Below are 20,289 nucleotides of genomic sequence, written 5' to 3' on the forward strand. Positions count from 1 at the left end.
GTAGACAACTGGGGACACTGAGGGAACAGGGGAAGGCTGATGCATCCCTGCAGGCTCAGGCCCTGGCCCCGCCCCGTCCAGGCCCAGACCGTGGGAACCGGAAGGGGGAGCGTGGGAACCGGAAGCCCAGGAGGCAGGTCTTCCGGCAGGGGGCGTGGTTTGGGAACTCGCTGATGTCATGTGGGCGTTCCCGTGGGAGGAGTAGCTGGGAGGACCTGAGGGTGGAGTTCTTGAAGAGGGAGGAGGCATGGGCAGAGTCTTTTGGGGGATGGGAGGGGCCAAGGAGAGGAAGGGGTTGGGCTTATCAAAGGCGGGAAGAAAGGGATTGAAAGAAGGAGGATAGGGGGATGGGGAGGACTGCGCCATGCGGTCTCCTCCATCTTGGGGATAGGGGTAGGGGAGCCATTTTGTGATGTGGAATCCTCAGCTAAACTAAATCGAACTCGGGGTCTGTTAACTGGGGAAAATGGGGAAGGGTGGAATTCTCGAGCAGCCCGGCCAGGGCTGCCTGAGAAGCCCCGAGCAGTCTGGCTAGGACTGCCCAGGCGAGGGGATTGGGGGGTCCTTAAGGGGCCTGAGCTGGCAGGCTGAACTCCTGCTGCTCCCTTAAGGACTCCCTTCTGGGGATGAGGAGAAAGGGCAGGGGGACAAGGAGAACAGGGGGCAGTTTGTCTTGGGGCTGGCTGTTTCTGCACCTTCTTATTCATTTTTGTAACAGCAGCTGAAAGCTGCGAAACCAAATTAAGAAATTTTGAAGCATGTTTGTCCCCTGACAGAGCCAAATTATTAATTTTATTAATCACGGCCTGCCAAAATTTGGAGCTGTAAATTTGCTCCGGGGACGTGTGAGGAAAGTGCAGGAACACCCACCTGACAAACCTTTTGAGCTCGCCTTTTGAAATTTTTAATTGGGCAAGTTCAACAACAGAATTAAAACTATAATACAATCCTTTCTGAGCGGCTGAGAGGCTACCACCCATGTCTCTCACAATTCGTTTCTGCCGCTCACCGACAAACACCCAGGCAAAATCAAAATGAAACTTAAAACAAACCGCGGGTTAAACCTCCTAAAACCGGGTAATTTTTCCCAAAACCAGTCCCGGGGAGCCGCGATGAAATTAAAATGCAGTGTCCTAAAACTCTCGGGAATTGCCGCCCGCCCGACTACTGCTTTTAACTTAAAATTTAAAAACGAAAGAGAAAGTAAAAGAGTTCTGAGGAGGGTTCCCGCGGGGGAATGAGGCAAACCACCACCCCCCCGAGCCGCGCGGCTTGGAATCTCCCGCTCTGGGGAATCCCTTTCCGAAATAGGGTCTTCTTCCCGAAGCACCCTTCCCAAAAAGTAAGTGCCCTCACGAAGAGCAACTTACCCCCTCCTGGAACAAGACGAAACCTGGGGTTGTTGGTATCAGCTGCCTGAAGTGGACCCGGTGGGTGCTCCGGGTTGACCACTTCTCCCCCGGGAGCGTGATCTCTGAGAGCCGCTGCAGCCAGGGGTAGCGGAGCGTCCAAAGATTTCTTCGGCTGTCCGACAGCCTAAATCCGTGCCGCGGGGTCCGCCTCGTGTCCTGAGGGTGGGGGCCCCGCGATGGATGCCAGACCGCTGTCACAGTGTCCAATTCACACTGACCCGCGTGACCACAGGCTAGCTCAGAGTTTCACTGTGGCAACGTGGTATGGTCGGAGCGGTGGACGAAGCACGCCACTTCCTCCCTGTGGGAACTTGGATCCCACCGTCAGCGACGGGCACGTAGATGACGTAAGCAACCTCGGCAGCTGAATGAAAGGCGGACTCTCCCGAGCAGGATGTAACGTAGGTTTATTGAGGCAGAGGAAGCGCGGGGCTCTGCACGCTGCACCTGCTGCCCAGGAGAGACCCTGAGGCCAGGCGTGCGGCAGTTTTTAAGGGGGGGTGGAAACGGGGGTGGCGACAACCGGTCAGCCAGTCACAGGAATCGGGGGGTTAACCGGGGGTGTGAACCATAGAACTGGGGACCAACCACAAAATGATGGGAGGGGGTCTCCCGGGCCTCAGCCTATCACTCGACACCCCTCCCGGAGTTTTCTAGAAGCCAGGGAAGGGTCTCTGAGTGACAGACAGGGCGACCACGAGGAGAGAAGAGGGGGGGGTTGACAGCGACAGGTACAGGGAAGGGATGAATGACAGAAAACGTCTGGTTTTACAGTAGACAAAACAACCAATGCAGAAGGGAAAACCAATGCAGAACACAGGGGTATACAGTGGACTCAGCCATTATAAAAATGACTTAAAAATCTTACAAAAATAACTTAATAACTTAATAAAAACAATTCTCACACCACCACACATGACGACACAGCTACTCTCAGCAGTAGAAAGAGGTTACCCAACTGGGAGTGTGCGGTGGATTCTGACCAAAGGGGCTTCTGGCTACATTGTTAAACATAGCCGATTCTAAGTCGGATTCCTCCTCCATGCGCAGCACTGCACACAGGTACAGGCATTAGATCCTCTCACCAGGTAAAAAGGAGTCACCATCCCATGAGTCCTCATTTTCTGCTTCAAACTCCTGAAAACTGCTGCGGGCATGCCCAATATCCTAATGGCTTCTGATATCAAACATATGGGAATAATGCAGTCAAATACACATCAAAAACCGAGAGGACCCAGATGTTCTGGGGTCTCCCAGGGAGCCTCAAAGTTCAGTAATTTATAAACTTCCCACACCAAGATATTTTTCACGAGAGAAATCTGTTCAGATGAAGATGCCTGAATGTTTCTGGAAGGCCAGAACTGCAGTTGCCACACACAGGGATAAGCACACCAACTGCAAATAATAAAAGGGATATATGACCCAGCAAGTGTGGTAACAGCAGATATTTAGGGTCATCAGCACTCAGCAGCACCATTCACACACAAAGCAGCTGACTTACGACATCCAAATCAATATATTCACAACTCATAACAACATGCCATTCATTCTTCTGAACTAGAGAATTATATTCAAAAAAGCTCAGATCCTTCTGCCATACTCAGTTGGAGACCATGAATTATTTAATTTCTTGGTTGCCTTTGTGTGTGTAGCAGGGGGACCTAGCTTTTTTTTGGCTTGACAGTTATATCATGTTGTATTTTCTCTCCCAAAGCCTTCAAGCAGCTTTTGATATGAAAGCTTAGCTTTCTGTAGACAACTGCTATTTCAAATTAAAAGCTGCATGAGTTGTTGACAATATAAGACTTCATATTTAATTGTCCCTTCATAGTTCACAAAACGTCTCTTTCTATCGTTCATTCCATGTTACTTCATAGAGAAGATTACTATTGCAGCATACACCCATCAAAGCCATCTTTCTCATCAACAAAACATTGTTTGTAGCAGCCACACATCAATGAAATTTCTTCAAGCCTGTGACTGTTGCTTTTTCATAATTATATTTTCTAATCCCCTTTTACACACGAAAGCTCAATTCACTTCCTGGTACAATGCATTAGCATCCTCTTCAAATCCATTAGCAGTACTGCAAGAATCACAGCATCTCTCCCTCTTCAAAATAGTATGTTATTAAGTTACCATACAGCAGGCTGAAGACTATGAATATTTTAAGTCCCCTGTATATACCAAAGCAGAGAAATCAATCCTAGTCTTTTACCATATTGGCAATAATCTAAGATGCATTTATAGGTTTCATTAAACTTGTGTTTCTGGCAGAAAAAAAAAAAAAAAAAAAAAAAAAAAAAAAAAAAAAAAAAAAAAAAAAAGACATATTTAACAAAGGGATTTAATACATCGTAAGATGGCAACAGCATAATCTCTCTGGTCATCTTCAGCCCATAACACTCAACAGTGAGTGACCACAGTCTACCACACAGCCAAGCCAGGAACAATATTCCAAACATGTTCAGTAAAGCAAAATGAATTAATTTAATGAGCTGCTGTTAGGAATATTAGGTATAAATAATATTATCAAAACAACTAGTAGGACGTTTCAAAATGTTTTATCAAGTCTACAAGTGAGTTGACATACGACAGATCATTTGGGTTTTGTTTTGTTCTGTTCCCAAAAAAATAACATTTGTTTTGAAGCATTTGAGGCATTTTTCTGAATCAATTCTCACAGGCTCGTACTAAAACTCATTTAGCCTTTTTGAGATAATGGTAAAGTCTGCAGTTGCAATGAATGGGCAAAAATCATGGATTACCCTAATTTGCACCTTTTGCAAGCACAGGTCCAAAACAAGGCTAAAAACCTGATGTCCAGCACAATAGCAGCAGATGCAGTTAATTAATTCTCAGCTCTCACTGGCTCCACCAGCAACAAATTCCAAAACTTTTTCAAAGGCATCAGCAAAAAAGAGACCTCTTCTAGACATTTTCCAAGCCAGAAATCCAGGTGGGTTTATATATGGGTTTTGAAATTTCTTGGGTGGCATATGGAGGCTCTATGTTTCAATCTAAGAGCTCTGTTTCAACAACAACAACAAAAAACCACCATGCAACAGCATCCAGCTCTTAATTCTATTCTATTGCATGTCCCTGCAATGATTTTGAGGCATTTTGCTTATAAGTCACTGATCTCCCAGTGCAAAGCAGCACAAGAACTCATGCCACAGGATAGATTTGCCCTTTCATTTCATCCTCTCTACTCCAAACTCAAGGCTCATTTCATTTCACCAGCATTTCCAGCATGAGCTAGCCTTTATTTTTATTCATTCTTCTACTACTTTCACTATTTCACATGCCACATTTTCTCATCTTCCTGCTGCACCCAGGAAATGCTTCTAAGAAGCTTTAAAACAACAGTGAAGAAAATCCCCAGCCAGTAATTAGTTCTATACAAAAGGTTTAGGGTAAGTAACTTTCACTTTCAGACACAGAAACATTTTTCAGAACGGTGGTTTTTTCTTCCCAGTTTTACAGCTGATATATTTGAAACAAATTAGGGGTGAACAATTTGTCACCATTAGACCCTTTTCCTCAGAGTCTGAACCCTTCAGATCTCCAGCAGTTTGCAATACCCATTAAACTACAGTTATGGGTCTGGCATGCCTTAGGCTCCTACAAAACAGCAATGCTTCTGATGCAGAAGATGACTGTTATCAAAACGGATGCTGATGTACCAAAATCAGCAGGGATTACTCAACTAAGAATAGCCAGATTCTCTCTCATAGGAAAACTGCCTTTCTTGAGCAGTCTGTATCCTTCTTTGGACCACAACCACCTAGAGACCCCCAAAAATAAAGAGGTTCAGTTATTTATTCATTATTTTTATTTAGATGCTAAAGTCATCTGCATCATATCTGAAATTATATCATCAGTTGTATCTGATACAAAAGTAAGGACTTTTGTAGCACTGTGTGAAGGTTCTGTCCTATGATCAGCAAATTTGCAGACTACCAGTCAGGAAAATTAGCCACAGGCCAAAGACATAAACCACTGAACAAACAACTGGAATAGAAATATGATGTCAGGATTTAGGGGATTGAGTCACTCTTTCATTACATCTGAATTAATTTCCCCATATTCTGAGAGTACTGGATGGAAAGAGTTTCTATTTATCATCTCTAATTTACTATTACAAATTGCACATGATTCAGTGGTGTCTGCCGAGAAAAAGAGAGCGTGCAAGCAAGTAATCAGCAGTGCAGCTCCCAATAATCAGCTAGATCACCCCCCATCAAAGTACAGAAAGTAGAGCTCCTCATCAAATTCCATGCTTTTCTCCCATTTTTCTTCTGCAGGGCCTGGGTGAGACAGCAGCCACAGCATGAGACAGTAATCTCACTAGATAGCATTATATATAATAATAAATATGCAAAAAAAAAAAAACAACAACAAAAAAAACCCTCTTTACATTCTTCTCAGTATAAGGTATACCGTATTCAAAGATATTCCTGTCAATAAGCCATAACTTGTCATAAAAGAGTAAAACAGGGAAAGACTTGGAAGCAGCATGGAGCAATCCAGTGGTGACTTGCAGTGGAGTTATCAAAGCTGCTTGGTAGGTAAAATAGTTACCTGAACCAGGTAACTGAGTTTGGTTAGAAAAAAAAAGAAACCTCCTCATATCCAGGTACTGCAAGGATTCATAAATAATTTGGTTAAGCACAAGCACTCAGCAGTGTACACACTGCCTTTGCAGCCTTTGTGTGTTTACTCAGCAGGCATATTTGCTTTCACATGTAGGTATGTTTTGATCTAGTAGCAGTTGCTACTTTTATAGCGTTAAAATATTTTGCGACTCATACTGACAAACAAAACGTGTGTTGTGCAAAAAAGATTCACTTAATGGCGTTGATAAGCTACAGACCAGCTCTGCCATAATTCATAACTTGCAGGACAATCACCCTAGAACTGAGTTGGGTCTGTAGAATTTCATGACTGTCTGTCTTTCACAGTGTTGCAGTATCATGAATACTGAAGTCCTTTCCTCTGAGAACACATCCCTCTCTATTAACATTGGCTAACGAAGCATTTCTTCATTGCAATAAGACTGAGAAATAGGTCACCATTATACAAGGAGGGAAAAGTGAGGCCTGAAAGGGTCTGTCAGCATTTTAGGCATAAAAGAACAAATACTTTACAGAGAAGGTCAATAGAGTGACTCTCATTTACTAGGTTTACTGAACCACCCCATTATCCCTAGACAGATTTTTCACACCTAGCTGACCAGATAACTCTGACAGAGCATGATCATGCATTCACTTTTCAGCTGCACAATACCTGTACACCAAACCTCACCAGTGGAACAGCTGTTTGTGTGCCAAAAAAATCTAACACATTCAGGGTGTGTCACGTGCACTGTGTGTGTCTGTGCAACTTCAGATCTAGATGCATCACTGGCATACCAAGCAGCATAATTTTTTAAGTGTTCAGCATGACAGCTTCAGAATTTTCAGTCTTAAATGTAGAGTAGAAAAGATGTTCAAAATGCAGACAAAGCTCTGCCCTGGTTTAATTGTTCCCTCACTCTCCAGCCACTTTCATGTCATGTCTTTTCCATTTGCTCCTCTTCTGGCCTTTATTTTCCTCCTATGAACTCCATGAAGCAAGAACCACCTGTTTGTTTGGGTTCCTGACATTCAGGCCAAGAAGCTATGGCTCCTCTGAGCATTCACTGAGCTGTAGTAGGAATGAAGTACAAAGCTGACAGAAATCACTTTGCCTTGTGATCACCTAACAGGACTCAGGTGTCTGCCTCATTCTCATCACAAGTTACACAAGACACTCAGCTGCCTACGTGCAGGTGTCATGGGCTGTTTCAGATGTCAGACAAAGTGATGTTTGCAGGTGTCACATGGTATCCTACCTACCTCTCCCAGACAGCATGCCCATCCCACACACCCAGTGCTGTATTTCACAAACCCCTGCAGGTGGCTCAGATACCCTCAAACATCACCATTCATGGTTAGGCAATAGAGGCTGCTGGAATATTGCCATTCTACATCAGAAAAACATGAGAGACCCTTCAGAATCCTTTCTAGTGGTGTGCTAATAACTTATTTTCTTCCATTTTTCTTATTTAGGATGCAAGTGAAATAGCATTTAATTAACGCTATATCGCAAACCATTGAAACATCATTTGTTAAGTCTTTTGAAGGAGAAATGAACCAGGTAAACATTAGTGTCACTATTTCCTCCAGGTCCTATTTTCAGTAGACCGTGGCTTGGTAAACAAGAACTTTTGTACCCATTCTGACTCTTTCAAAACACAAAGGCAGACATTGAGGTACAGAACTTTTGAAAGTATTTAGACATCCAACCACTCTGTGTTCCACGCTTTGGAAGTCTCAGGCCCCCTTGAAGTCGTGGTTATTGATCACCCATTGTGCTGACAAATGATTTGTAGACAAGTGCTGCAAGTCAGATCAGGGTTAAAAATAAACACTCATTTTCAGAGGACAACTTAAACCAGCTCACTGAAAAGATTAACAATCCATGGCCTGACAAATAGTTGTATCAGCACAACTGACAGTGCAGGAGACTGTGGTTTGGGGGTGGGATTGAGCAACTGCAGCTGGTATGCCTCAAGTTTGAATTTCTTCTTCAAGATACATAAGCTTTGAGCATACCTGAAAACGTCTGGCTCCTAGTTCTTTACAAAAATGTGCAGTTTTTTTCCATGTGAACTAGTAAATTATGAAACCAAAGAAGGCTTCTCAGAGCATGATTGCAGCAAATAGCATGAATGCATTAACATGGTATTTCCAATGAAAAGGAACACTGTGATTAACAGCATTCTGCATGAATTGTATGAGTCTGGTAACAGGAAAATTAATAAAAATAGGTCTTGTGTTCTTTTCCTTCTCTCCCTTATTTCTGTATAATTCTCTCACATAAAATATAAAACCAAGCAGGTAGGAAATACTGAAAATGGAAAAGGTTAATCTTACAAGATAGGTTAAGTTTCTAGAAGTTTATCGTCCTTTTGCACATACTTAAGAACATAAACTTTCAAGGAAATACAAATGCCTTCCTGTGCCCTTTGAACTTAATTGAACTTAAATGAGTGTAACTACGAAGATACAATATAGGAGGATTCGTTTTCCACAGGTTCATTTATTAGCAGCATGCTGCAATTATCAACAAGGTGAATCAATAAGCATGAAGTACACTGGGCTGCCCACATCTGACTAACACAGAACAAGCTCTCTTGCACTCGGAGCCAAGGAATGCCATGCTTTTGCACAGGTCTTCAACTCAATGTCCTACACCGGTGCCAAAAACATCCACTCCTTGCAAAATGGATGACTTATTCAAAACCAGTTTGTTAACAGGCAAATTCCTGTGTTAGAGGGGGGAGTTTTCAAAGCAGAGCTAAGGATTCCATACTTTGCCAACAAACACTGTAGCAAGAGGAAATCTATCTCATTAATTTCAGTGGCTTTATTTCAAGTCCTTAATGATGAGAGGACTTACTCTACCTTCAGGTAAAATACATGTCACTTTAGTCATCATGATCTGGCTAAATGGTAAGAGTGATAATGTGTTAGTAGTGTAGTAGCTCACCCACTCTTTTCACACCAGCAACAAGAGACATTTTTACTTATCCAGAAAGCTACCACAAAAGTCTCTGGAAACTGCTAACATGTGCGATTTGATTTTAGAAGTGGTCCTAAAGGAACAAAATGACAGTGACATTCAATAACTACTTCAGTTACATGCTCCAGTAATGCTTAAAACAAGGTAAGGCTAGCCCAGCACCCATTTCAATATTTGTGCAACTATATACAGTACCCTAATTTTCCCTTAGTCCTGGTCATGCATAGTAGTAAGGGATTCAATCTTGCAGTGCTTTCATTTACAGGACTTCCACAACCTGGAAGGCCACACCAAGACACAAGCACCACGCACAGCTCATGTGGGCTTTTCCCTGAAGTCCAGCTACAGTGAGGGCAGTGAGGGAAGGACGGACAGGCCCAGTCCTTCAGGCTCCAGGGAGAAAGAATAAGCAGAGGCACAGCAGTTTTTCTCTAGAGACCACCAACAGGATGTGAGGAACTGGAATGAAGCAGCACCAGGGGAAGTTTGGATTAGACATTAGGAGAAGAAGGAGAAGGTTCCTTACTGAGAGGTAATTGGTCACTGGAACAGAACTCAGCAAATGGGTCATGTCATCAAACCTGCCAGAGTTCAAAGAACATCTGGATGATACTCTTAGACATATGATTAGTCCTTTGAGGAGTAGGCTGTTGAACTCAAGGTTCCTTATGGGTTCTTCCAACTTGATACATCCTGATTCAATGATTAACTCAGGTGTCCTGATGTAACCTGTAAGTTTGTTCATTCACTGCAGAAGACAAGTTTCTCTAGGCTAAGGTTAAGCACTGACAAGAGACTTAAGGTATCTGATTTTCTCATTCGCCTTTAGTATATGTTAAAATAAAGGAAATAATTATTTAGTGCAAAAATATTGCAAAAGGAGACAAAGGGTGTCATAAAATTAGTCCATGGTTGGTTGCAGCTCCTCCATCCTACTGTGGAAATATGTACCACAGTTGCTGCATGACACAAGCCTTTATATACTCTTGGTCCTAAATGTGAGCACTGTTCATTGCAATCACAAATCATAGCAAGTTACAAACATTTCCAAGTTGTAAGAGACCTTTCTAAATAATGTTAGCTTCCTTCTTCCAAAGAGCAAGTCAGATTCTGTTACCTTCCCTACGAGTTCATAGGTAGTGGTAGCCAAACATAAACAAAAGCTGACATCAGATCCTTGAAGAGCTTTAGTACCAAATTTAGAATCCAGGCAGTCCACCTCTCTCCCTCAGTTTTTATGTTGTGATGTCCTTACATACATTTGCTGAGGCAAAGTTCTCACACCAGAAGGGATATATACATATTCTTGTACCAAACCAAACCAACAGTATGCCCAGATTACTAATCAGCTAACTAAAACAAAATCTGAGATTCCTTATTCCTCCTCCTCACTTTTTAAAATTACATCAGAAAGTGTATTAGATGTTTTGAGAAGTGTTTAGGGCATTTTATGAAAGAGACAAATCACTGAATTTGTACCAAATATTACTTTACAGCAGATTTCCACAGAAGCCTAGCAAATGTTAAGTTTAACATCAGCCACTTACCGTATGTGAGTTACCCTGCTCCCAGAGGATACACTAGAGGAGGTATTGAGGCTAATTAAATATTCACTTGTTGGCAGCATTTTTTCCTTTAAGTTCAGAAGCAGAAAGAGTTTTCTGGTTACACATTGGCAGTGAACCATGTTAGAGAACTGAATGGATTTTAAACTGCTGTTCCAATGCCTTTGCACTGTAGTTGTCTTACAATAATCAATATAGAGTTTGGTAAGTCTATATCATATTAGTTATACTGCAAATGGAACAACTGGCTCTGAAGCACTTTTTTTTAATGAGCTTAGAGCATCCCAACAAATAGCAGCTAGACCATGAAAAGATGGGATGACAAAAAAAAACACAAAACAAACCACACCCACCAGAAAAAACACCCAAAACCAAAACAAACCCCCAAAACAACAACAACAAACTACAAACCAAAACAAACAAAAACCAACCAACCAAACCACACAACCACAAGTATCTTAACCAGGATATCTGTGTCAGGACTTCAGAGGAGAGTACTTGGGATACTTACACAAAGCCCATTCAAGATGTTTGACCATTTTGGTGTCTGTTTTACTCTTCTGAGGCAGTTTTGTCTCATTGTAACTTATCCTTTATTATTATTTATTGTGGTATTGCAAAACTTTCCAATTTGCTGTGAAAAAACCCAAATAAACTCCATACATTTTCACTATGCATATTTCCATAATTAGAACTTTGACCTTTATTATACTCCTAGCAAGTGAGACACAAAAATAAACCTGTGGTAATAAAATTTGACAATTATCAAATGGTTCTGATTTCAGTACAAATAAAAGTCAAAATTAAAAAAAAAAGTCTAAAATCAAAAGAAAAATCCCAATAACCAAAAATTTATTTTTGTTTCTCCCATTTTAACTCTCTTTCAACCTCTGCTGAGATGTTTCTATAAGTAAAGCTGGAGATTTATGGTACGAAAATGTCATTGTGAGACATTTTGACAGTTCAAATCCTTCCCCTCATACACACTGAAAAATTTTCATTTTGAAAAGGCTATCCAATAAGCCTGCTCACACAGCAATGCATAGTTTGTGAGAACAGCCATTTCTGTATGATAAAAATTAATTTTCTTAACCAGTGTGGGGGCAAAAGGTCATATGTGCGAGACTCAAACAGAAGGGCATATAAAATGTTCTTCACTTACAGGTGGAGGCAGCTCCATATATCTCACCAAATCTGGCAGGTATCAATATCTTAAACAAATGCAATCTGGGATGGAGTGTCTATTACCAACTGTCTGGAAATAAAGGCTTCTCGCCCCTGTTATTCCCCATGCAATATTTGTCTCAAATTTCTGGCAATGTAAAGCTTTTTAAATACCCACAGCATCACATATTCTAGACACAGACCTATCTGGTTTCACTTCTTCAGATGAGGCTCCTATTGTGTCCATCACACACCTCACTGCTTTATCTCCCCCAGCTCCAGGGCTGGCAGCACAATGCTGTGCTCTGGAATCAGGTGGATGCAGCTGTGTCTGGCACAGGGCTTCCAGGGAGAGCCAGACCCTGTACCAGGGAACACCAGCCTCCCAACAGCACACTGCACATGCAGGCAGCCCTGATGAAAAGCAGACTCTTCCTGGCTGCAGCCCATTTGTCACATAATCTGGTGCAGGAGAACAGGGAAGAAAAGGATGGGACAGGGCAAGATCACTTATAAGCTGGCACACAGAGCTTTATGTGCCAGGCCAGGAAAAACCCGAGAGGTCTCTGTATGGCTCCATCAGCCACGCATAAATGTGCAGGGTAGGTGAGGAATGCTACACCTCCCTGCTGCAGACACCTGAGCAGCCAGTGTGAAACACTCCCGCAGCGTTCCACACGTTCCATTTTTTCCTCTTCTTAGTGTATCTGTGCCCACCAACTTTTAAATGCTGCTTATTCGCCATTTTCTCAATAGCAATACACAGATTCTGACTGCAAAACTTGCAAGTTTGTTGTGGGGTTTTTTTGTGTTTGTTTTTTTTTTTTTTTAAAGTAGTAATTTCTATGGAGAAGCTACTGCTTTATTGTCATGGTTCAGGCCACCTCACAGACCTGACAAGAAAGTAGAGTCACTTTTTTAATGGATGCATTGAAATTCTATCATTGCAGTGAGCTCACAAATTGTTTTAAAGCCATGCACACAAAGAGGACAGAACCTTTCAGAAAATCACGATCTCCTTAACGGCTATAACAAAATACAGCAAATGTAAGCAGCTACAAGGCAAAGTATATGCTCCTTACAGTTTTGCTTATGCATCAAACTTGTAAGAAGTTGATATAAGGTTATTGCAAAAAAAGCCTTTACATAGCCATGCTTTAATCTAGTTGAGGAGTATGCACCTATATCCAACTACATAAACTAGGTGCATGCAACATCCATATATAACTTAGGCTGTCCCAGACTTGCAACTACCTACTAAATTCCAGAAAATAATGCTGTAAACTATAGCTCAGCATGATCAGAAAGCAATGTGAAAGGACAAATTAAGGAAAAAGATTGTTTCTGCTCTACCTATTTAAATGCTTATAAAGGTTTATAGTAATGACACTTTCCTGTGTGTTGTAATCATGCTTTAAAGAAATTGGAAGCATGCATTCTGGTATAACAAACCTCAGCAGCAGCACTGATTCCAAAAATGGAGGATAATGCAGTCTCTTCCATGTAGTCAACGTTAAAAATCCTAAGTACCTTAAAACATCTGATAAACAGTATACAGCTCACACATGCTCAGACAGTAGGCTGGTTAATATTTTATGGTTTATCTGATAAAGTTAACAAAAGAATTTAAGTTGAAGTGGAGGCATACACTGAATATTTCATCACCTTCTTAATTGCAGAATAACAGACAAGACTTTTTTTTCCCCTTTGGGACAAATAAATGTTAAGTTATTACTGATGGGAATTGGTTTGGCAATTAGGTTAAATCCAACTGAAACCAACCAGAATATGAGTGCTGAAAACATCACAGAGCTAAAATATATTCAGCCGACTCTATTAATTTACATGATGAAGCAGAAATGTTGATAGAAAAGCTTGTGTAACTCAGCAAGCTGAGGTTACATTAACACACAAGAAAACACTGCTTTGTGCTTTTTTCTTATACTTAATTTGCAGTTTTCAGGAGCTGCTATTCTTTTGCACAGCAGACAATATGATATACCTAAGGCTTTTCATTCCAACTTCTGATTTAAAGGTCTTCAGCTTGTGCTACAGACCTTAGCCTTGAAGCCAAGTGCAAATTAGCTTTAAATCAATGAAGCTGATTAAAGCTTCATTGTGACTGAGCCCTTTAATAGAAGGAGAAGAGGGGGATGGTAAACACCCACTTGAACACGGCAAAAGAGCTGCCTCTCAACTTGGAACATATGTAATGCTTTTCAGCTCCACTTTACCCTGACAAAACCATGAAGGGCTTAAGGCCATTTACCTGCTGACAGGGTAAAACCAAAATCCCAATTCAGTGGGAAAGGCCAAGAATCAGATGTTGCTAGGCAAGCTGAAAGTAAAAGGTTGCTTTCAAAAATAGTGGTGGGGGTAGAAAAGAGGGCAAAGCCAGGAGGTAGACATCAAAATATCTCTCCACAAAGGAACCAAGGAATAAATTTTCCACCTTCCCTCCTGCTGTAGCAGAATTTTAGGGTTTGTTTTGTTTTGGTGTGGTTTTTTTTAATTTGTGTTTTATTTTTAATATACAAGTCACTATTTAGAGAAGTAAGTTGTAGGCAAGATGCAGTGCTATGAAAGGATTTAGTTCTTTCATGGAGTTCCACACTCAAAATAAGCCACTTGTCTCCAGGGGCTCACTCTCTCTCGGAATGCAGACAACCTGCCAGATTCACCTTTAAAAAACAATGACAGCACCAAATGAGAGCAGAGGAAGATGCTTACACTGCTTTGAATACCACCGTGGGAATCCACATTACACAAATGCTGGGGTTGCTTTACTTTCTTTCCTTGTACTTTAGTAAAGCACAAAAACACGTAACTTTATCAAAAAAGTTTCTTTCTACATACATGCTTGAGAATCTTCACAAAACATTAAAATATAGAAATAACAACATTATATTCCAAGATATTGAAATTCACTTCTCCCACCAGAGTAGATAATGCTCAGTGTATAGCTAAATTACACACAGAGCACCAAGATAAATCTCATCACACTATCCTTTTTGAAGTCTTAGCCTTGAAGGTGAATTTCTTCTCTGATGGCAATTCAGTGGTCCCAGGTCGCTCAAGTTCTTGACTTTCATGTCCAGACATAAAATAAAAGACAGTACTGAAATTCCTGAGACTATAATGTGCTGCAAAGGGGAAATGAAGTAGCAATGCATTGAAAGATTATAATTATAACACAGGTAGCAACAGTCATGCTTAAAATAAATTTAGAAAAAAGCCTTAATATTAGAGGATTTACAATACAGCCAAGTGTTTGACAAATGGTTATCTGAGAAAATGAAGAAGTCATGCAAGGAAAGTGATCCTGGATAGCTTGCTTAGTATGCAAAGTTAACCTTTTAAGTTAGCTGTACTTCATTTATGCTTCCCTGATCTATTATACAATCACTATGAGAAGATGCCAATTTAGCTATAACACCACACTCTACAAACTTCAAGTCAGTCACAGAAAATGGCAGTGTGTGGTAATAAAATATTAAAAAACCTGTTACAAAGATTCACTCACCCAGAGCTCATTTTTTGGAAGATAAAACAAATCTCACAGGTAAATTCAGGTTCAGGATTAAAAGCTGAAATTCTCTCAGAGCAGAGTTCAACACATGGACAGTCTACCAGTCGCAGTGTCAAATTTCCTGATGTTATCACCTATATTTTGTGTACAGAAGTCCTTAAATTAGATTTTTGTCCATTTTCCTGAGTTATGAAAAATATTTGGGAGCACATTATCTTTTCATTTGGCTATCACAACTCACTTATGAACTAGCTCTGCTGATTACTCTGGAGTATAAGCATTCAGCAACATTTATGGGAGACCATTTGTAAGGGCACTTCAGCGTGAAGGCTGAATTCTTGCACTGCCTCACTTCAGGCAAATATGAAGCCAGTCCTCAGACTCTCTTAACTTGAATCAAAGCAGCAGATTGCACTGGGTCTCCACAGGTATATGGTCACGTTGACTATGTTTGTCCACGTTTAAAGCAAGGATTTAAATCTCTACAAAGCCATGCCACAGTAGATTCTCTTCTTAGAATCACAGAATGGCTTGGTTTGGAAGAGACCTTAAAGATTGTGTATTTATAACCTCCCTGATGGGGACAGGGACACCTTCCACTAGATCAGGTTGTTCAAAGCTTCATCCAGCCTAGCCTTGAACCCTTCCAGGGATGGGGATCCACAGCTTCTCTGGGCAACATGTTCCAATGCCCCACCACCCTCACAGTAAAGAATTTCTGCCTAATACCTGATCTAAACCTACTCTCTTTCAGTTTGAATCCATTTCCCCTTGTCCTGCACTCTTGCATAAAATCCCTCTCATCTTTCTTGTAGGCTCCATCCAGGTAGTGGAAGGACAGAGTTTGGTCACCCAAAGCTGGGCTGAAGAAACTAAACTTCTCAGCCTTTCCTCATAGAAGAGGTGCTTCATCCCTCTAATTGTCTTGTTGGCCTCCTCTGGACTCACACCAAAAGGTCAGTGACCTTCCTGTGCTGGGACCCCAGAGCTGATGCAGCACTGCAGGTGGGGTCTCACCAGAGCAGAGGGGCAGAATCCCCTCCTGCTCCCTGCTGCCCACACTGCTTTGGATGCAGCCCAGGATGCATTTGGCTTTCTGGGCTGTGAGTGCACATTGCTGGTCATGTCTGGCCTCTTATCCCCCAGCACCCCCAATTTCCCCCACTAATCCTTCCTTCCTGGGTTGCAGCAGTAAGAGATCTACACTGAATATGGAGAAAGAAATATTTGCTCTTCCCTGCACAATTCTTTTCTTTGGCCAACCTACACATCATCCAGGATGAGAAGCCACTTTTCATCATTAATTGGCCAAAATAAAATATGCTTTGAATATTTGTGCCCCGCTGACTGAATAAACAGAGTTACAGATGACCATAGTCACACACCTCATACCCTAAAGTCCAACAACAAAGGACCCAGTGCAGCACTTACACTACAGATTTACAATTTTAATTTCTGGTCAGCAAGTTTCCTTTCAAAAAATGCGTAGGCATTTTTGGTTTGGTTGTTTCTACTATTACTATAAAACATCAAGCTCTGAAGCAAGTGGTGTATCTGTTGCAGCAATATTAATGCTTGTTATCTCATTTCCATATTTTGCTAGTGGACATGTCAAATATTGCAAGTTCCAGGTAACCACAGATTTGACCAGATCAATGATAAAATTCTACTACAAGGGAAAAGAAATCCTCTTCAGTGGTAGATGTTTCTCCTTTGACACATTGCAGGGGTTTTTTTCTTCTTCTTCTAACACACTAATAACAGCTGGTGGTCTGTGAGCTAACGTTTACCATATCTTCTAAAAACTTTTAACACAGAATTTATCATCCAAATCTTTCCTAATTGGAATTCGCTTTGCCACTCACAGAATATATTTTGTTATTTGAACAAGTTGAATATCAGCAGCAGGATTTGGGGGAAATGGGCAACTGTTCTGCATGTGGGAAAAGGTGGGAGCTGATGAGGGATTTGTATTCTATGTAGCATTAACTAACTATAAAGTTTATTAACTATAAAGGTTTCTTGTGTAGATGCTATTCACAGCTCTCTGAAAAAACATTAGTTTGGAAACACACAAAAAACCAAAAGTTTACCATAGAACAACACTTTGTACCTGCCAAAACTGCAATGAACATCTCTCAAAGCCTTCAAGACTACTGAGCAAAAGCAACTGTTCTCCTTAATGCTCATATCCATACATTAGGCACCATAAATTGACAATTTGCTCTCAGTGCTGCCTGTAATACTAAACAGACAAATTTATGGGAGACAGTTTTCTGATCCATCCATAGCTGCTCTTGACATAGGACTTGGAGAACTCATTTACTTCTAGCTGCACTCCACACAAACTTCAAAAGTCAGCACCTTTATTTCTCTATTTACAACCTTGGAACAGCCTCTGCCACGAGGCAGTAGAGCAGACAGAAGGACTGGTACAACCACAGGGCTCCAGACACAGTTTGTTGAGCTGTCTCTACTAAGACAAACCTGTTATGCCACTCAGGGGCTCAGATCCAGCAACTTCCGATCCCTCTGTCTCAAGAAATGCAGAATACTGCAGAACATGGCTTTTAATGACTGCATCTGAACCACTACAGACAAGACTTGTATACCACTGGCTCAAGAGCACTGTTCTAACACAGGATGTCTTAAATTAAAATAAGTGTCAAGTACCTATAATTAAAGACTCCCAGATAATTCAAGAAATACATTTAATCCAAGAAAGATCAAGCATTACTAGATGTGGTCTCACACTTCACAACACGGGCAGATGTTGTGAATGGAGTTTCAGAGGGCCTCCAATAGAGACAGCTAAGCACTCCTAAACAGTACTTACCTGCTACCAAGATAAGCACTGCCTATCATTATATGCCAGCAGTATTTGCTGGTATCACAGGAAATGTGATACAGAGACTGCACTGTGGCAGAGAGGTCTACATGATTTTCATCCATTAATTGGGGAGTACCCAGCCATTTCCCACTATTTTGACATTAGAAAAAAATATAAAACAAAACGCTGACTTTAATTTCTATCATCAGAAATTAAACCCCATTTTTCCATTACTCCAGACAGGCTCCAATAGCAGTTACTCTGTGAAATGTTTCCCTGCATTAGGAGAACATCTTAAATGTCAGGTTCATAAAACCCACCTATCACAAGACAAGCAGGACACCAAAAGTTCTGCTTTCCTCTCCCAGTTTATGGTTTACCTTAAGTGCATTAAAATAATTCTGCATTGCACAAATTTGCTCCAAAACCAGAATCACCACTTATAACCTTAAACATACGTTACCTGGCTTTCAAATTATGAAAATTTCACCTCTTTGGCAAATTTAAAAATCTGACATGAAATTCCTAGATGTAGCCAAGACGTAGGCCTGAGCTTGCTGTTCCTTTTTTTCCCCCTCTTTTGTCTGTCAGTACTGAGCATTAAGAGAAAAGAAGAAAATTATCTGAGCAGGCCGTGCATATTTACCTTTGTTTAATTTTACTTAATAAATCAGGATGGGATTAGAATTTGTCCCATAATCTGATCTCAGGCAAATGTTACAGAATACAAGTTAACATTGCTATTATTTAGACAGTCCTAGAAAGTACAGCCCAAGTAATAATCTCATGGCAAAACCAATACCAGAAACTGAAGGTAGTTGACATGTTAAAACCAAGGAAATGGATATAAATCTAGCCTGAACAGAAGTGGATTTGCATACAATGCATACAGCGTAAGTTATTTCTCAGGTAGCTTGGAAATATTGCAACAGCTTCATTCTGCTTTGAAAAGCACAAAATATCAATTTTAAAATTAACCAAGTCAATCAGGGACATCATTTGAAGACAATAAAGGAAACAAAAGGAAGATGATCTTTCAGTTGATAATAAAGCTCACCTTCCTTCCCACAAGGTGTAAAAAGAAGGAAAAATCCTGATGAGTTCAGAGCAGCTATTACTACTGAGACACCAAAGGGGTGATAGCAAACATGAATTGCAAGAAACATCCAACAGGCCTTCTATCTGAAATTTGTTTTTCACACACTTAGTACAATAACAACTGCTCCTGCAAGAGAGGTCAATCTACCCACACATTAACCCTCAAACAAGCAATGTTCTGAAAATCAAAATGTGATTGCAAATTTCTTGCATGCCAAGATGAAGGAGTTTTTCATTTCAATCTATTGCTACCAGCATTTTGCATTCATTATGGTCAGGGGGTGAAGTGAGAACTAGGCACCTGCTGGTTCTGAATGCCAGCGCTTTCTTGATTAGATTAGCAGAGAATTAACATATGGAACCTGTATTGAAGCAGTAGAAATGGACTTTCTTATAGCCACTTTCATAGCTGAGGATTTTGCAGCAGTTTTACATTCCAACTCAGAAGGTTAAGAGATTAAAAAATAGCTGTATAACCTATCCATTGCTGCAAAAAAAGGTCTGAAAGATCCAGGTTTTCAGCATCACAATGACAGGAAGGCTATCTGTTTTTGTAAGCATTTCTTTAAATCACACTTTGTGGGCTAGCAACCCCTGGCTCTGAGGGGAAGAGGTCTTTTTCTTTTGTTTCTTTGAAACTGTCATTGCCAAGCTCAAAATAAAACTTAGAAAACTTCATATAACCTTCAAATCTACAGCAGGCTATCCTATGTCCTAATTCTTCACACTAGAAATTGCCAAAATGACAAGTTACAATGATTCCTAAAAGGTCAATATAATCTGCAAACCTTGGAGAAGAACCACTGAACCCATTTTAAATAGAAAGAGGATCTTACCTAAAGCAACAAGTGGGATAAGCAGCCTTAAGAAAGCTTAAGACCTGAATACATTTCTTGTAGAACTTCTCTTGCCATTTACCACATAAATTTACCCCAAGGACCCCAATCAGGAACCTAAGTAGCAAATATTTCCATAGTGGATTTATGCATTAACTCGCCTGTATTAGGAGCTTGGATTTACAATAAATGCAATAAAAGAAATGAAAATGCAGGGAAAAGACAGTGACTTTTACAAATGAGTCAC

The 20,289-nt window shown here is 40.9% G+C and overlaps 1 long non-coding RNA gene across 1 annotated transcript in view; it reads right to left on the minus strand.

Moving 5' to 3' along the window:
• Nucleotides 1-13,326: 13,326 nt before the first annotated feature.
• The window catches only part of LOC120763834 (uncharacterized), a 58,736-nt gene continuing 51,773 nt past the window's right edge, over nt 13,327-20,289 (minus strand). The window contains exons 2-3 of the long non-coding RNA XR_005704141.1: nt 15,273-15,412; nt 13,327-14,892 (exon numbers count right to left, since the gene is read on the minus strand). This is a non-coding gene — a long non-coding RNA (uncharacterized LOC120763834). The remainder of the gene's footprint in view (nt 14,893-15,272; nt 15,413-20,289) is intronic.

This window comes from Hirundo rustica, chromosome 1 (genome assembly GCF_015227805.2).
Source record: "Hirundo rustica isolate bHirRus1 chromosome 1, bHirRus1.pri.v3, whole genome shotgun sequence".
In the NCBI taxonomy this organism is placed as follows: Eukaryota; Metazoa; Chordata; class Aves; order Passeriformes; family Hirundinidae; genus Hirundo; species Hirundo rustica.